Raw genomic sequence first — 16,902 nt, 5'->3', positions numbered from 1 at the left:
TGTGCAGCGCACTGTTTTAATGAGTCGAAATTGCTAGACCGATTTGATTAGCACCGACTGCCTCTAATCGATTGGGATTCCCATATAGAAACACACACTCATACGCATGTACATGGGCAGCCACTTAAAGCCGAACCTTTGACCTGGCATGACGTACGACTGGCGTCCACGCCGGCCATAATGACACATCCACTTGCGCACGGTTAATTATTGTTTATGAGACTGGAGCTGTCTTGCTTCCGGATTTTCTCTCTCTCTCTCTCTCCCACTAACCGAGGCGTAGAATATTCTGCTGTAATCGCTGAGTGATATTCAATCTACTACTAACTTAGTTCCGGTTCTGGCTGCGATGGGATTAAATGTGAACCTTTCCCTCCGAACCCGGACCTGGACAATTTTGATGTGGATTTGCCGATGTATTTGTGAAGGGGTTTTGGTGCACCCTGTAATGGTCGTGTCGATCGTGCCAATAGCGAAGGTAAATTGATTGCACTGATACAGTGTGAGTGAAAAGGGTGTCTGAGATTTTTGAGACACTTTTGATCGTCGTCGGATGGAGCGTCTATAAAGCATTTTTGCGCCCAGTCATTGCAGACGCGTACGCGACACGATTGGGTTGAAAGTGCGAGATTACATCATCTTCGGTGATGATGAATCGGTCCGCCGAGATGGGAAGTGTAGAGGCTGGTTGTCACCACTACTACCATCCACAGCGATTCAACGCATCGACACGATGGGTGATGCTGGTGGTAGTTGAACAATTACGATAAACGACGAGCCAAAATCTGGACGCCACTAGAAACCAGCGACGCGGATACACAACACTGAGTGTGATCATCGGTAATCATTGATCATGGAGTGTGGTTTTGTGCTTAGCCAACAAACACACATGGTTGGTGGTTTGCGTGTTGGACAAATAAAATCAGTGTTTCGGGGATGGGGGCTATAGGAGGCTAAAGAGACACGATTTTGTCGGGCGTGTATTTACCCAACTAATTTGTGATCGGATCTTTAGGCGCGCGCTTTTGCTGTTCACATGCTTCCGTATTTTTACTGTCCTCAAGTTTTATGGTAGAAGTGAGAGCGTGTTTAAGGTAGTCGATGGATGTCTAGCAATATATATATCTAGATGAAATAGAATAGTTGTTTTCCATGTGAAATAAAGCACGATCCGATTTGGATTTGAATTCACAACCTGCGGTGTGTTAGGTCAGGGACATTGTCACGGCACTATGAGACTGCACCACGGAAAGGCAAATCAAATTGTGTTTTAAGCTAGAATGTGTTGCCGTAGTTGGATTAGATTCTGTTTAAAGAAAAATAGCAATCAATTATGACGCAAACTGCGGCTCGATGACTTCTATTTCTCTGCCATATTGAAGTCACCCTTTGGACCCGCTCATCCGCCCGATCTGCTTTAGGGGGAGGCAAAAATTGACCACCTGATAAAGGGGCTAAATCTTATCATCCTGCACCTACTGCTTGCCTGTTTGAAGATAGAGCGTACGCCTTGCCTCAAAAATAGAAGAATCACTCAATTTTACAACACTTGTGGCGTGTTAACCCGATTGAACGATTTATGTGTACGGGCCTATCTTGCCAATTCTCATTTCCTGCCCCTGCCCTGGTGCTCCTGTGTGGATGATAACGAAGATGCAAAGATAAGGTAACGGGTTAGTAACGCCAGTAATTGTATGAATGATCGAGGATCGTGTTGCTAATTTTATACACCATTTTTCGGCGGGTTCAATGGCTGTTATCTTGCCGTTCGATTTCAAGACACAAACGAACTGCTTTGAAATAGCTATTAATCTTTCAGTTGGTGATGATCATTCATCGTGTAACCCATGGTTTACGTTTGAGCGAGAAGAGATTATAGGGGGGAAGCTACTGGATACGTCTTTAAAAGCATATTTACGTCTTCTAAACGTTGTTTACTTCGGCTATGTTGCCGTAGCATTAAAGACAGCCGGATTAAATGATTAAATGTGTTCTTTAATACGATGAAGGCCATGTTTTATGAAAAGCCTATACAAAGGGCATTGCTTATTGTTTTAAGTATAAAAGCTTTATGTTAGCTTTCTGAGCTTTTTAATGAGAGCTACCAAGGTCCATTACATTTAAGCAACCCTGTTTGTGTAATAGAGTGATTTAGACTTGGTCAATTGCCATTACGCGGGATTACAAACAAACAATTTAATCTTTCCCAATTAAAATGTCTGTTGTGTTTTGTGAAGCTTCGAACTACTACTCGTTTGAAGGCTCTATGTAACATCTAACCATCCCGAATGCGTCCTTAAAATGTTTCTTCATTCATAACTCATGTCCATTATGTTCTGCAAACTGTAAATCCTATCTGCCCACGGATCGCACAAAAAATGCAAATCCTCAACCCTACAAAACAAGGTACGGTTGCGACAAACATTAAAGATAGAATCTTTCCGACGCTCGTTATGCATAATGGCCGCTTACTTCCATTCCGTATTGTCAAATCCTGTACCGGAGGCAATTTGTTATTCCCATTATCTTGGCCCTTGGCTGGCTGGCTGGCTGCTTAAATGCAGTTGCGGTGGCGCTCCGGCAAGAGTGCATAAAATTCTCTTCTAGCGCGAATGGAAGGGCAGAAGAGCCGAGCTGAAGAGCTGCATCGCATAAATGGCTAAATTTCCTCAGGGTACGCGTTCTCGCCGTGTGCCCCGTCGTGCGGCCGCTGCCACGACAACAAACTTGTTTTTCCGTGGTCCGTAGTCGAGAAGCATTTGTCATTGCGCAAGGTGCACAAAGACACACAGCCAGCGAGTGGTGGTTGTGTCGAAATGCGGTGGAATTTCAGCGACACAGCTAGTCGCAGAACGGAGAGGAAGAAGCCAGCGAGATGCCAGTGGTATGGAAGGGACATGAAGAACTTGACTGGCAAAACGGAAGCGAGCGCGGTGGTAGGGATTAGTCTCCGCGTGTCTGTGCATTTGGGTAGTGCTCTTGAGTGTGGTTCGTTAAGGAGCTTCTGTTGTGGCAGTAAAGGGGACAGCTTAGCAAACAAGTGCTGGCACGTACACGAATTATGCGCTATCCGTATGTTTATTATGCTGCTTTTTGGACAGAAATCACGACATGCATTTGCCATTTACGTTGGTTTGAAATTTGATTGAAACTTGAGCGTCTTTTCGTAGCGAATTTCCATCCAACTGCCAGCGCCGATCCCTACACGACACTGCCAGCGCTCGGAAATGGTTGGTAAGCGGAACTAAGGTTGGCAGCAAAATAAAACCGGTACCTAAAGCACACACATTGCACAATCGGCATGCTTGTGGCTTGTGGCTTGCGCGTGTCGGATTTAACTTCGCGCTCGCGGTAATACTTTGCGAGGTGCATCGCGGGACACAGCGGGTGCAGTACAGTGCACATGCACGACGGGCCAATTCGGTAGGGGCTCTGGCTCTTGTTTAGTTGTTTGTATGTGGACGACCGTCAAGGTCCTGTGGCTGGGGAGCCGTGCTAACGCTGGTTGCGGTCGGGTTCCTTCCCTCGCATGAGTGTTTGTCGCATGAGCGTGTCCCTATTTGGGGGGTTGGTTCGGTGTCACTGCAAGGTACGAATCGTCTTTGGTGGTGGAAAACATGGAGACCTTTTTTCAATGCCCTTTACATTATACTGGGTTGTAAGTGAAGAGTAGCGCTCGTAGTAATGCGCCTGAAAGTATGCAATATACTATTTATATTTTATATATTTACTCATTTATTTGTGATCAATTATTTTGATTACCCAAAAAAATGTCTAAAACAAATGTTATATTTACCAAAAAATAAAAGAGATTTTTAAAAAACCTGTGAAGACCACTAAGCCATGGAAACGGGGGGTTTTTTTTGGGTTGAAATTTTAAAATTAATTTTAAATAATTAATGAATTCGTGTACTTTCTCGCAATTCTTTCCTGCAAAACCTTGTTAAACCTCTCATGGAATAATTGGAGTAAAATATTTCAAATTTATTCTGGTCCTCCTAAAGTCGTTAATATATGTGCATATCACTGTTTTTTTTTTATTATTTACTGACTTAAAATCAAACATTTTTGTCAAAATCACGCCGAAAGACGGAAAAAATCGCTCATAAATTGCAAACCAAACCCATTTGGGAAGTGTGTGCGCGTTCACACTTACATAAACACGGTACGGTGTGCGAAAAGCGAAAACTTGAAAATCAAACATCCCCGCCCCCAACTCCATCCCTACCCTCCCAATCCAAACACACACTTCGAAACGAAACGAAGCCTGAATAAAAACCTGAATCGATCTCAGTGCGGTGGAAAACGAAATCGCCAATGGAAAGGAAAACCGAACACATGGTGAATGTTCGCGGCCACCAACAGTGTGGCCTGTGTCTCCACCCGCCCTCCTCTTTCTCTCTTGGGGTTTAATCGGAGGTTTATTTTCCCTTTCTACTTGCTTTTATTTCTGCACGGCTGTAGTTTTCTTTTTCTTGCTACCTCCGGTGCATTTCCTTTTTTTTAAGACCAGTCACTGGCAAACCCACTCCCATCGTTCGCATTTTTTTGCATGTATTGGGTGGGAGTGGTGGTGGTGGTGATGGTGCATTTTTGCTTCGGTGGGACGAGACACGGAATGGAATGCTGTCGATATTGATCGAATTTCCAACCGCCCCCGTGCGTAAGGCGTTGTGCCGTGGAACGGTGTTGGGGTAGGTTCAGCAGGCTCGAAAAACGACGTTTGCGTGTGAAAGGGACTGTACACCTAGTTGTGCTGTGGCTACAAGACTGTTTATCTAAACGTTGCATACTGATTGATTGATTGTTTTAATCGTTTCAATATGAATAAGTAATTAAATAAATTCCAAAAAAGTAATATCGTATTTACCCCCCAATTTATCCCTGTTTTTTTCCCTAAGGCTCTTTCTATGCTCAACGCTAACCAGAACGGACTACGATCAGCGTCCAGCGCAGAGTGAAGGTGAAGGCGACGCGCGGGCTGAAGCCATGTGTGCGATGCGTTCGAGCAGCTGCAGCACTATTACGCGACAGGATCGGTGCTCTGCATCAGTGACATTCATTTGACCATCGGTCTGGTAATCGGTACCAGTAAGCAACCAGTCAGGGTAAGTGTGATTTGGCCACGATTTTGCCGAGCGTAATCTTTCCTCGAAACGATGCGTCTCGAACCATTCACTGCAGGAAGTGCACACCTTAAACAGAGGAAGCGATTGTATCGGCTCAATCGGTGCAGTCCGCTCTATCTTTAACCCGCAGCAGTGTATCTCGCAGCGTGGCCGTAACTTATTATTTTGATGCGATACAAGTCACGAGTTCACCGGTTATTAGCTATTTCCGCACCGACGGCGGGGCTATTAGCTACCGCCCACCCACCGTGGGATACTTTACTTAGAACAACAGTTTATGAGCACGCACTAACGCGGATAGATCGTGCCGCATGGCTACATGCAGGTGAAGAAAGTAAGTGCTTTTACACCGCACCAAAACCTGGGCCCATAAACCATTTGTTAGTAAGGACGGCGCATTATTTTTCCGTTCAATCTATAAACGATCGAGAAACATAGAGAAGGAAACACATTGCGCTATAATTAGGCAAATTGACCAAAAGGGTGCTGGGGTTGGTGGTATCGGCAGCAACGTATCATTTAAGGGTCACAGCTTAATCAAGACCCATGGACCAGTATAGGGGCATTAAAAGACACAGCACGTCACACTACTGTGTACTCTCCTCCATCCACATCCCCTAACGCCTTGTAACTACTGGTTGATTTGCATTGCGAACGGAAAGAGGGGGACCACCTTTACTCCTCCTCGCTTGCTGGGAATTTTGCGGCGCGATTTTTGCTATCCTTCGATCGATTGGCTTTAATTTGTGCGCACGACACAAGGATAAAGAGCGCGGGGGGGGGGGAGGGGGTGTCGTGCGGCGGCACCACCTTTGACCGTTCTCTGTGTGTGTCTATGGTGGCGAGCTTGGTCGGGTATGGTATCCCCATTGGCCAGTGTAGTGTGTGCTAGCGCAAACGCTTGCGTTATGACCCTTAGAAAACAAGCGTTCTCAACACTGGCCCCACCCGGCGAGAGTTTAACCACGTGTGGTGTGTGTATGGGGATTTTGTTCGTCTATAACCATTTTTTGTATGATAAAGTACGCTTTTTTGACTAGAAAAATGTTCTACAGTTGGGCTCTGTTTTGTATGCGAGTATTGAACGCACGACCGCTTGTGGCACTGGCAGGATAAACTCGTGCGTGCTGACAACTACACTATGCGATTATCCCCGAATAGTTGTGCTTCAAATCAATCTGTATGCGCTGTTTCGCATTGAACACATTTGCTTGAATTGTATTTATAACTGCATTTCCAGGTTTAAATGCTTCGAAATGGGGTTTTGGTGTTGTTTGATATATTCCTAGTAGAAAAGCATTAAATATTCCATACGAATTTACGTCCGTTCGGAAGAAATTCAAGCAAATGACAATGTTGATAGTGTACATGCCGTAGCTTCTAGTTCGTAGAAGTTTGCAGCAATTTTAGTTTAAGAGTATATTTTTAGTGATATCTGAATATTGTATACCAAGAATGGGCATAGAGTAAATGTGAATTGACACCTGACCTACCGCAAATAAGTTTTATTAGCTCAGGCATTATTCTGCTTATCAATCGATAGTCCCCTATTGTAGTATGCTGTATATTTCATTATCCTGTCCAACGTGTTCCAGAGCAGATAAACCTTTGCACTATGTCATAATGATCATAAAAAAGAGATAAGAAACAAGGTATAGTGTTGCTGTAATATAGATGTAATTTAGTCTTTAAATTTATTTCCCTCTCGATGGCGCTTCCATCAACCAAACACAATCAATGTCAGCAATCTTCCTATTCTACTTTGTAAACGCTTGCAAGCGATGTAATAACATCCATTATCAATTGCCGATGCACATAAATTTAGTAAGAGAGGGGGTTACATTTACACCGGACAGCGTTGTAAGAAGAAAAAAAAATCCGAAAATTGTATGCAAACCAATCGCCATCAAACGTCATCGGTTCGTGCCTGCCGTGTACTGCTAGAACACACACGTTCCCCATGTCCGCTCAATTGCTTTATTAAAACGGCGAGACAAACGATCAAGATGCGCCCCGTTCAACCGCAACGACATGCTGCATGTTGAGCAATAAATTATCATTGTACAGTGTTTTGTTTGCGAGAATGTGACCAGCGAAGGGGTAGAGTTCTGAGGGGAGTTCCGTCGAGGCTGCAAATTTCCCATGTCAATTGATTTCATTACGCCATTACGGCAGCCAGAGCCCGTAGATTGAGCGAAGCACGCTGGAGAATAAGTTGAAGATTGCTGCTTTCCTTTGGAAAGTTGTCTTATCCACTGAGGCTGAGAGCCAACGCAGTAGGCGAGGGGCGAGCTTTGTTGATTTCATTCCATTAGCCTGGATCCGCCTTGATTGAACCTTGATTTTTGTTCCTTTTTTTTCGGTAGTCTTCAGGCGGCATTCCAAACAAGGTACGGCTAATGTATTTTAGGCCCCAAGGGTGGGTAGCCTCTCTTATCTGGAGTGTGATGGACCGGGCCCTGCGGATTCTATGCGGGCTGAATTCGCAACACACACACACAGACACAAGATCCCTTGGGGGGTTTGTGTTATCCGTTAGTCCATCGGAGTGTTATCGGCAGTGCCATTGTTATATTGATAAGTTGCCCAGTTTGTGTCGATTGCGTGACGTGCGAAAGTAACCGGGCCGGCGGTGCTTCCGTGTTCGAGCTCTTTGTCGATAGCTACTACAGTGCGTCACAGACGAAAAGCTCACGTACGCGGTATTAGTTTTGGTGCTTTGTTATGGATTTGATGAAGCCTAATATATTGTGGAAGTTTGACTTGAACGTCTCTTGAGTGTATTCTCAGAAAATATGAATATGGATGAGTCTAACGAAATCAAAATCAAACAGCTTATTGCTCGTTGTTCTTGAGGAACGTGGGCAGCTCTCCTTGCCATTTTCTGTTGCTAATTTTAATGCAAAGCTGGTGCCTCAATTTATAAAATTCTACCCGTTCACTGGCAAGTAGAATTTCAAATAACGAACCCATCAGACCAGCTCTTTGAACTCTTCCTGCTTCTGGGCGTGCGAGACACATCCTTCTCCCGAAATGAGCCATTGAGCGCTCATTAAATTCACATCACGCAGCAATTATAGCCGCCCGGCACTGTAAAATTCAACCCCGTTGCGTGTGCGTACAGGCGGCGAAGACCACCGACCACCGTCGTCGTGGACGAGACAGTTCGCATCGATGCCCTGTGCATGTCGATGATGCGTTCCGTGCTTTCCGTTTGCTGTGGCCGCCATCCTCGTCCTCTCGACAGAGCCGTTATTCTTAGTCCGGACGTGCGACAGGTCAGTTATTTTGTTACGCTGTCACGTGATCGGGAGTGTGGTATGGCTACCCCCGGCAAGGGGTGCATGGGAATTCTGTTGTTTGGACTTTGGTTTCAAATGTGCCGCGATGTGGGCCTGATTGATTGGAGAAGAGCGCGTGTTCAATGTGTTTGGGAAAGTAGAACTTCGTAACTTGGCCTCGTCTCGTTTTGCGCAACTGTTCGCATTGTGGTGATAAGCTTTTTTTTAATCTCCGGATGTATCGTTCTTGGACGCCTCAGGCACTTCACTTCTCTTTTCCGGGTTTGGATGGGGGTAATTTGCACTATTATTTCTCCCGCCACACCATGGTTTCGCGCTAACCGGCGAGAATATACGCGGACGGCGGTTGCGTGACGGAGCAATTTCGCGTAGCATTAGGCATGGCAACGCCGGTTCGTTGCCTACTACCATGCCGCTGTTAAATAATGACATTTGACAGCTATGATGGTACGGCGACGGGGGGTTCGCATCGTCATCGTAGCAGCAGGCCTGATTGAAATTGAACCGCTTTGGCCGCATCGCCGCTAGCCGCACACTACCGCATCGGAAAAGTGTTTGAAACAAAATCAACTAAGGGCAAAATGTGTAAAACAACCAAAATCAGTCCGACTAAATCCCTAAACGCGGGGGTACGCGCCATGGCCTGAAAATACGCTCGGCGTCAGTACGATTTTGACCTTGACCAAAGTGTTCAATCGGCCGGGAAATGAGGGGCAGTAGCGGGGTGTGTTCGGGGGGGATGTGGTGGCCCCCGAAAGGGTGTTGAAATTTTTGTAAACGCTGTTACTCAAGCAAATATGAATGCGGCTGCTGTTGCTGCCCACTCTGCTGTACTTACCATGCTCACCGACCCGTGCCCTTCGGTCGGTTCGCTTTCTGCCGTTTTCGGTCGGGCAGATTTTTATCGCCTTTTTCTCATTCGTTCGTTTCTCTATTTATTTTTTGTGCTTTTTTTCTGTTGTTGAATGAAAAACACTCCTCAGTGTGACGAACACAAGCCGGTAGAAAAAGTTTGCAAAAGTTCTTTATTGGTGCGTCGCCAGTGGCAACACAGTGTACAAATCTTTTCGGCAAATACAACATTGGTGCTCACAGAGTACCACGGTACGCAAATAGTGGCGCGCACAAGGAGTGGTTTTTGTACAGTTGGGTGGAAAATAGTGAATCATCTCAGACGATTTAGTGGCATTTTTCGGGCTTTTGAAACGCAAATTTTGTGTCGGAAATCAGAAATGTTTGGTTAAGAAATTAAGTATTAATTGTTCGCTTATTTGTCGTGGATTTACATGTTCTTGAGTAAGTATATCTGCTTACGGGTTTTTTTTAATGTGCATGTAAATATTTGAAATTCTGAATGCCGAAAGATTTCTTCTGAAATGATTATTAGAAATGGAATTTATGGCGCAGGTTGCAAGGTGTTGTTAGATTATACACGAACTGCCTACTGGAGAGCACCTTAAAATAGACACGAGCTACGCTTTGTTGGGCAAAATCACAAGAATATTAAAGAGCACAAGTCTCCAAGAGCTTAACTAGATCCTACTTTCGGGTTGAATATCCCAGATCAATACCAGAATTAGCCAATTTTGTTTAGAGATGCTGATTCTGATGTTAGATCCGGTTGGGTTTCTAAAGTTCTAACGTCTTAACTGATAAAGGCGAAGAAGTATGTTGGCAATTATTAGTTTTGCTTGTGATGATCACATAATTCATTGACTCACGGTTCCATCATAGGTGTTGAAATTTCAGCGACGTTTGAGGCTTTTTTATGTCTGAATGTCTGCTCTAATGCTCTACGTAGTTCAACCAATACTAGCACCGTTCTTAGGCTTTATTTCGCTAAAATTGTCTCATTAAACTGCCTGACTCCGTCAACTAATTGTGGTTATAACGAGATCAAATGTGGAATGCAAAGCATCACGATTCTCACCAGCACTGAAAGAACACTAACGCCAATGAAACGTGATGTCAGCCAGCCACCACCGGTTTGGTTGGAATTGCGTGTTGTAGAGGTTTAGCGTTTAGAAAGGCAGGGATGTTCAGATTCGTTCAAACGTGTGTTACCTCGAAAAGAAAAAGGGTTTGAGGATGGCTCATGCTTGTTACTGAAGCATCAGCATCATCAACACGACGTTTCAAGTTGCACGGTACGGTGTGGAATGCATGGTCGCATGGTGCTGTTGTTGACGTGTGCTTCTCCTCAGAAGTGCGCCACCTGATTATGTTCGTTTATGTCCTCCCGTAGCCTATAACCACCTTGCTGACCTTGCCTACCCCGGAGCAGTTGGGATTTTATTTCTCATCTCAAGAGGCAATTCGATTGTATTGGGTGGCAAAAACCACACGAACGCGGCATGGTAGGGAAGCTCCAGATGGCGCACGGTGGTAACCTCAAAGCAAACAACCTAACCTAAAAGCTGGGACCAGTGGGTGCTCTAGAATTGTCGCCCAGATTTGTCAACCGTCCACGAAACGTACGGCGTCGTCAGGTAGGTTATGGTTGAGCCCCGGGGGCTATGGCGCTGCAATGGAGCTAACGCACGCCGTCATCAACGACCTAGAAGAACCTCCACCTGAGGTGGAGGAAAAAGTAGGTTTCCCTTCCTAAGTACGGCCGAAACGGCCATACGGTGCAAATCTTGTGCAGTGGAGTACCCTGACCCAATGAGCACTCTCGCAACTTGTTTGCCGTCCGTGCGCTTGTGTGGCTGTGCGTGTCTTTTGCAACAACGACGTCTGACCGGACGAGTGGGGGTTCGTGTGCAAACGGCGTACCTTCGGATGGTCTGATGTACCTTTGTGGCCATTTGAACGCATTACTCACCGAACATTTCAAGGGGAAACTACACACAGCAGCTCCCTACTATACCAACAAGCAACAACGGCAGCAAAATTGCAGCTTTCCGACGCCCTGCTGGAACTAATGCACGATGACTTACCGGTTTTTGGTGGTTGCGCGTCATCTCCCAACCCAAGATAGGTGCTTTTTAGGGAAGAAACCCTCGCACGAGTGTTTTGGTGTGTTTGGCCAAGGTTTTTTGGGGGGAGCGAGATGCTGTCCAACAGCAAAATACACAGACACATAAACTTCCGGCGATGGCAACGCCCGCGAGACTCCCTCGAACGCCGCGGAGTCGTGGAGTAGTCGATTGACGTCAAACTCTCTTGGCTGGCAAATTTTGTTGTTTTCGCACAGGCCGGCGGTAGTGTTGCTGTGGGATGCTCCGTGTCCGTGGGCGCAAAGTTCGCAATAGCGCAAATGTTATTCGGGACAGAGAGGGAGGGAGGATGATGCCTACGTTTTGTGTGTGTTTCATTTCGTTTGTTTCGTTCCAAGATCGTGTGCCCGATGGATGGTTGGCATAGTTCGCGGAGCAGCTGCTGATGCTCTGGCAGATCGAGCTTATTTGATTAGTTTCTCGACGACTGCGGGTGTACGAGTTTCGCATTTCGGTGTCCTTTGCTTTCTGGTGCTTTCTTCTTCCTGCTTTCTTTTATTGGGAGGGCATCTGTTTGATGTTAGGATCTTGCTTCGTTGTCTTGCTTCGCTGTTGGGAAGAATGCTAAAAGGGAAGTCTTTTATTGTGTCGTCTTGTTTTGCCGATATTAAATTTATTCCTTCGATTGATGTTTCTTTATAGAGGGGATTTTTTTTTGCTACAGGAATGGAAAAATAAAATAAATAATGCAAATTTAATTAACGGTAAGCGTTGGCTGAGCGTGATTTTGAGGGCGTGCTTTACTCGTGTGAAGCTTGTGAACTAGGCGCGATGATGATTGAATGGGAAAGTTCCAGCAGAAACTTTTAATCCTGACTTATGCGTTCGATTCCATTCCGTGAAGCAAACCCGTCGACAAAAGGGAGGAGGCTGCTGCACATCTCATTACCATTCAGAATTGTCCACCACACGTGCGGGTACACCCCTTCTGCTTCTCCACCACAACAACGCATTGAACACGTCGCAAGTATTTATTGCTCGCTGAGTGTTTTTTTTACACCCGACATGCCGATCGGAGTGATTTATTTTCATTTATATTTATTCTCCAAGTACACACCTACACCACCGGCTTACCCTACCGCTTTCATGGAACAATTTTCCATCACACGCTCTGAAATCGATCGCCTATCACACACACACAAACACACTCACCCATTGAAGGGGCAAGAAAATTTCCATTCAAACCAATTCCACGTGGCGGAGGTTGCGAAACTTGGTTGCTGTCTTCTATCTTCTCCGACCACGGTTGGACCACACTCGGTGGGAGGAGATGCCGCTAAGCCTCTTTTCCCCATCCAACACAACCCGAGCGCTTCCGGGAGCGGGTGTTGAATATGCATGCATCAGGTGAACTTAATCATACGCGCTGAGTGGAACGGATCCTAGGAAACAGGATCGTGTGTGTGTGTGTGAGGGTTTTTTCGTTTGTCCCCAAGTACGTCACAGAAAGTGGTATTGCACCTGTGTCGGTGGTGTAATCAACTGACGCCTCCCTTGAGAGAACACCGACGTCCGAACACCCTTTCCTATACCGTTAAAAGCTTTTTCTTCTAATATTTAGGAAAAAATGACTGTTTCGTCATCTAAGTACTAGTTAGTTGAGAGAAAAGACGCTTTTCTGATTGACAACACGCACTAAAAAGGCACTTTGCTTTGGCTGGAAGACTATGAGATTAAATGTGGCGGATTATATAGACACGTTCAGTTCCCTCAGGGTCATCAGGTTTCTATGCCAAAAACTGAAAAATGCTCTTTTGTACCAGGGTTTGGATGAGATTCGATCTCCAATCCGGTGTTTGAGATATCGGCGTGCCTATCCATTGCACCAACTAGCCACTCGCGGTGCAATCAGTTCGATAGTGCATTAAAAGTGTTCACCGTGGCTTATGAAACAATTTTTTCAATTTAAATAACAAAATGTTGTTGTTGTTATAGAATTATACAGGTTTTGGACCTCATGAGTCTCTTTCGCCTCTTAAAAGGGATTGAGAAAAGGGAAGCTAGTAAGGGAAAAAGGTGGAACGTTGTGAAAGAGATTTTATGGTATCCCAGACCATCTTACCTTCGATGTAACATTCTATTCTGACATTGTTAATCTACATCTCGGTGGTAAAATGACAAAATGAATCACTTAAAATGACAAAATTGAAAAGAAGGAAAATGTATTACTTCATGCAGAATATTCCAATCTTCTTGACATATTGCAGCATATTAGTCAAAGGAATTGAGCTGCAATTTACCTTACCCACCCCATAAGACCCCTAATTGTATCTTTTTGCAAAGTAAATCCTCTTAGGTAATTATTTATAGCTTGCTTGGCTACCTCGTTCTCTGCCCTACGTCTAATTTCTAATATTTCTATCAACAAAACGAGCTTAACTTCCACGCGAGTGCGCGGCGTCTATCAAACGCATTTACCGCGCGTGGCTGGCAAAACAAAAAAACAACAACGAAAGATGGCTTCTCATATTTCGCGTCCGCCTAATGAGACGCCAGACGTTTTGCGCTGTGTTTTGTTGAGGCGTTGTGTGGGGTTTTCCCCACCAGGCTTTTACATTGCAATTGCCCGTCCCTCTACTTGTTTTTTGCGCCGACAAGAAACGCTCTACGTTGGCGTCGGTTTCGAGTTGGATAAGAAGTCTCTCGGACTGGTTGTTTTGCTTGCTTGGAACGCGGCAAAAGGCCTTATCTTCTTCTTGCCTTCTCTAACCTTATGGAAACTGCCGCCGCCCATTAACCTTCCCCGAATGCCCTGCACTGATCTTCGGGATGTGGTTTTTTTTTCGCGGTAGGTTTTTAGTCCTGTTTTTAAGTAAGTCTGGTCGTAAAGCTTCGGCGCTTTCTAATTGGATAATTTCAGCCCAATGTTTAGATGGATGAGGTGCACTTTGCCTTCTTTATGTGCCATTGAGTGGCAATGCGACGTACAAGCAAACGTGCGAGGATGTGGAATTAAGTTGAAGAAGAAAAAAAAACAACGAAAAACGTGAATTACAAATAAGCTTTAAGTTGCTGTGCTGTATCATTATTGTTGTTTTTCTCTTCTGTTGAACCGCAAAACTAACTTTACATTTGACTCACCCCGGAGGTTAACGATGAACTCGTTGCTTCAACAGATCTTGCGTACATCAACACGAAGCAAGTGACGCTTTTTTCCGGGAAGCATTAGAGCGAAGATAATTAAAAAATGTTTAATGTTGATGTTAGGCCAACAGCGGAGGGATATAACTGTGGCCGGCCCCGTTTTTGCCCTGTCGCCCTCGCCGCAAGCTTATTGAGGGGATTTACTAGGACTAAGGTAAAGGAGGAGGGCTAGTAGGATGTCCTACATACCTATCTACCTACACAGTTATTTTAATTAAGTGCTTCTCGGAATGGTAAAGCGTTGTCTAAATTTGGACGCCGTCAAACTTCGAGGGGACTGGACTAAATGAGCCTCGCGTACTGTATAATGATTAGACCCAATTTCGGATGGTTTTGGTGGATGGTCAGGCGTCAGGCGCTAGGCGACCCAATCGTTCATATTCATGTTGCAGTGAATAATTTGTTTGGATCAGCTATTAATAAATCTTGCATAGATATTAGGGTGGAATACGCTGTACAAGACTTAACTTTTGCTTGTAAAATCACATTTGCGTGTGTTATTTACCTTTAAAGCCCAATTCCACCTGTGCAAGTACCTTTTCTCAACCTCCGTACACATCTGAGAAAAAGAGCGCGATAGATCAGAGGCAACAGCATCCACCACCATCATCTTCTCTCTGCGTTGATCGCTGCTCTGCCCTCGATTGCGCTCGTTGCGCAAACAACGGGGACCTTGCGCTTCCATTCCAATGGACGCGCCTTCGACGCGCCGCGGCATGCTGTTGGGGCGGAGCGCGATTTCCTCCTTGGACAGTAAAGTTTCATCAATTGTTGTTGTGGCCTGTACGTACAATCAAACATCTCCAACCACTCGAGATCAATTGTGGCCTTACGCAAAAGTACATGATTAATAAACGAACACGAAGGACGGGGCTTTCAAAGGGAAGCCAGCTGATGCGATGGGGAGGGTGGAGGGGGTTAGTCTTATGCGATCATTATCTTCCCATGTGCCGCATGTTGTTGACCGCTCTACCGACCGCTGACCGTGTCCTTTGCATCGTCCCGTGTCCACATTAAACGTGTAATGGCAAAAATGAGGTTTTATCGATCTTTTAAAGCGCAAGGTTCAATAGGGTTGGGGTTACATTTGTTGTTAAAGAAATGTAAGAAATCGCCGCCTCTCGGTTGATTTGCTGTTTTAATTGCGCAAAGAAAACTCGACCTCAAAGCGGGGTGTGCTGTAAAAAAGGATGAAGGTGGTTTGCCTTTGCAAGGGTAAAGTTGAAGTACAAAGCGCCAGCTGGGAACGATTGCTTCACGCAGAAGAAATTACTTTTCTCGCTCAATAAGGAAGGCAGAAAGGCCTCTGGAGGTCATGGAGGTGGTGTTGTAATTTCGTTTTATGTTGTACTGTTTATTGAGGAGTTGAACTCTTGCGATCTGCAGTACTGCGAGTAATCAAAGCAATATTACGGAACAATTTAAAATAACCATGAAACCTCTGTTACTAAGACTTCTTCCAACTAATTGAAAGTAGTTCAAGCACAGAATTACCCGCAACAATGCTTTTAGATGTAATTTGAAATGGGAAACTCTTGCAACAGAAAGGCCCCAATGTCTTGCATATATTGTTGGCTACAGTATCGTTCGATCGAAGCCAAAGCAATCAACCCGAAATGGTCGCAATGTGCTTACCGGAACACGTTTCTATCGACGCCACCGGGTAGGTACGGTACGACTCCACCACACCACCGAGCATATCACACTTGTTGCGCGGCACGTTGCGACGAAAGTCTTGCCAGTATTGCACGTGTTTCTTTTTTTTCGTTCCTATTTCCTGCCACTTCCACAAGCAAAGAGCAATAGTATGATGGGGGGCGAACCAGCGCACAAAACACCAGCAACAGCATCAACAATATAATTGAGCGGTTGGTTGCTCTGCCCATGATTAAGCGCCCACCAGTGCCACCAGTGCCCGGCATCGTTCCGAGATGGGCAAAAAGTTCCACAAGCTCGATGGGCGGGGAGAAGGCAACAGGGAAGGGAGTGAGAGATCCAAAGCAAACCAATAATCTTCTGCGTCGCTAAATTAATAACCTCCCTCAAACCGTGGGGAGTGGGCGGTTAGGGGTGCTGCAATGCAGTGAAGGAGAAGGTAGAGGAGGAGAAGGAGGAGGAGGAAACCCTTGGATCACTCGGGTCACCCCATTGTAATCCACCTTGTCCTTGGCAACGGACGGGCGGACGCGGTCATAACAACCGAGCAGTGGTAACCGATCGACCCGAAGCGTGGAGGAGGCGCGGGAAGGTTCGATAAGTCAATAGTTTCCCCTCGCGAGCACAATCCTTGGTTGCACACGTGGCCACAGAGGTGGTGTTCGGTGTCAG

The 16,902-nt window shown here is 45.5% G+C and overlaps 1 protein-coding gene across 5 annotated transcripts in view; it reads left to right on the top strand.

Moving 5' to 3' along the window:
• LOC121599325 (diacylglycerol lipase-beta-like) overlaps positions 1-16,902 on the top strand; it is a 29,263-nt gene that overhangs the window by 3,141 nt on the left and 9,220 nt on the right. For all 5 annotated transcript variants that reach the window (XM_041927051.1, XM_041927052.1, XM_041927053.1 and 2 more), the window contains one exon: positions 4,902-5,108. The gene's annotated coding sequence lies outside the window, so the exon portion shown is untranslated. The remainder of the gene's footprint in view (positions 1-4,901; positions 5,109-16,902) is intronic.

The sequence above is a fragment of the Anopheles merus genome, chromosome 3L, assembly GCF_017562075.2.
Source record: "Anopheles merus strain MAF chromosome 3L, AmerM5.1, whole genome shotgun sequence".
NCBI lineage: Eukaryota > Metazoa > Arthropoda > Insecta > Diptera > Culicidae > Anopheles > Anopheles merus.
Note: the sequence above shows the minus strand (reverse complement) of the source record. Positions and strands in the feature narration are given on the sequence as shown.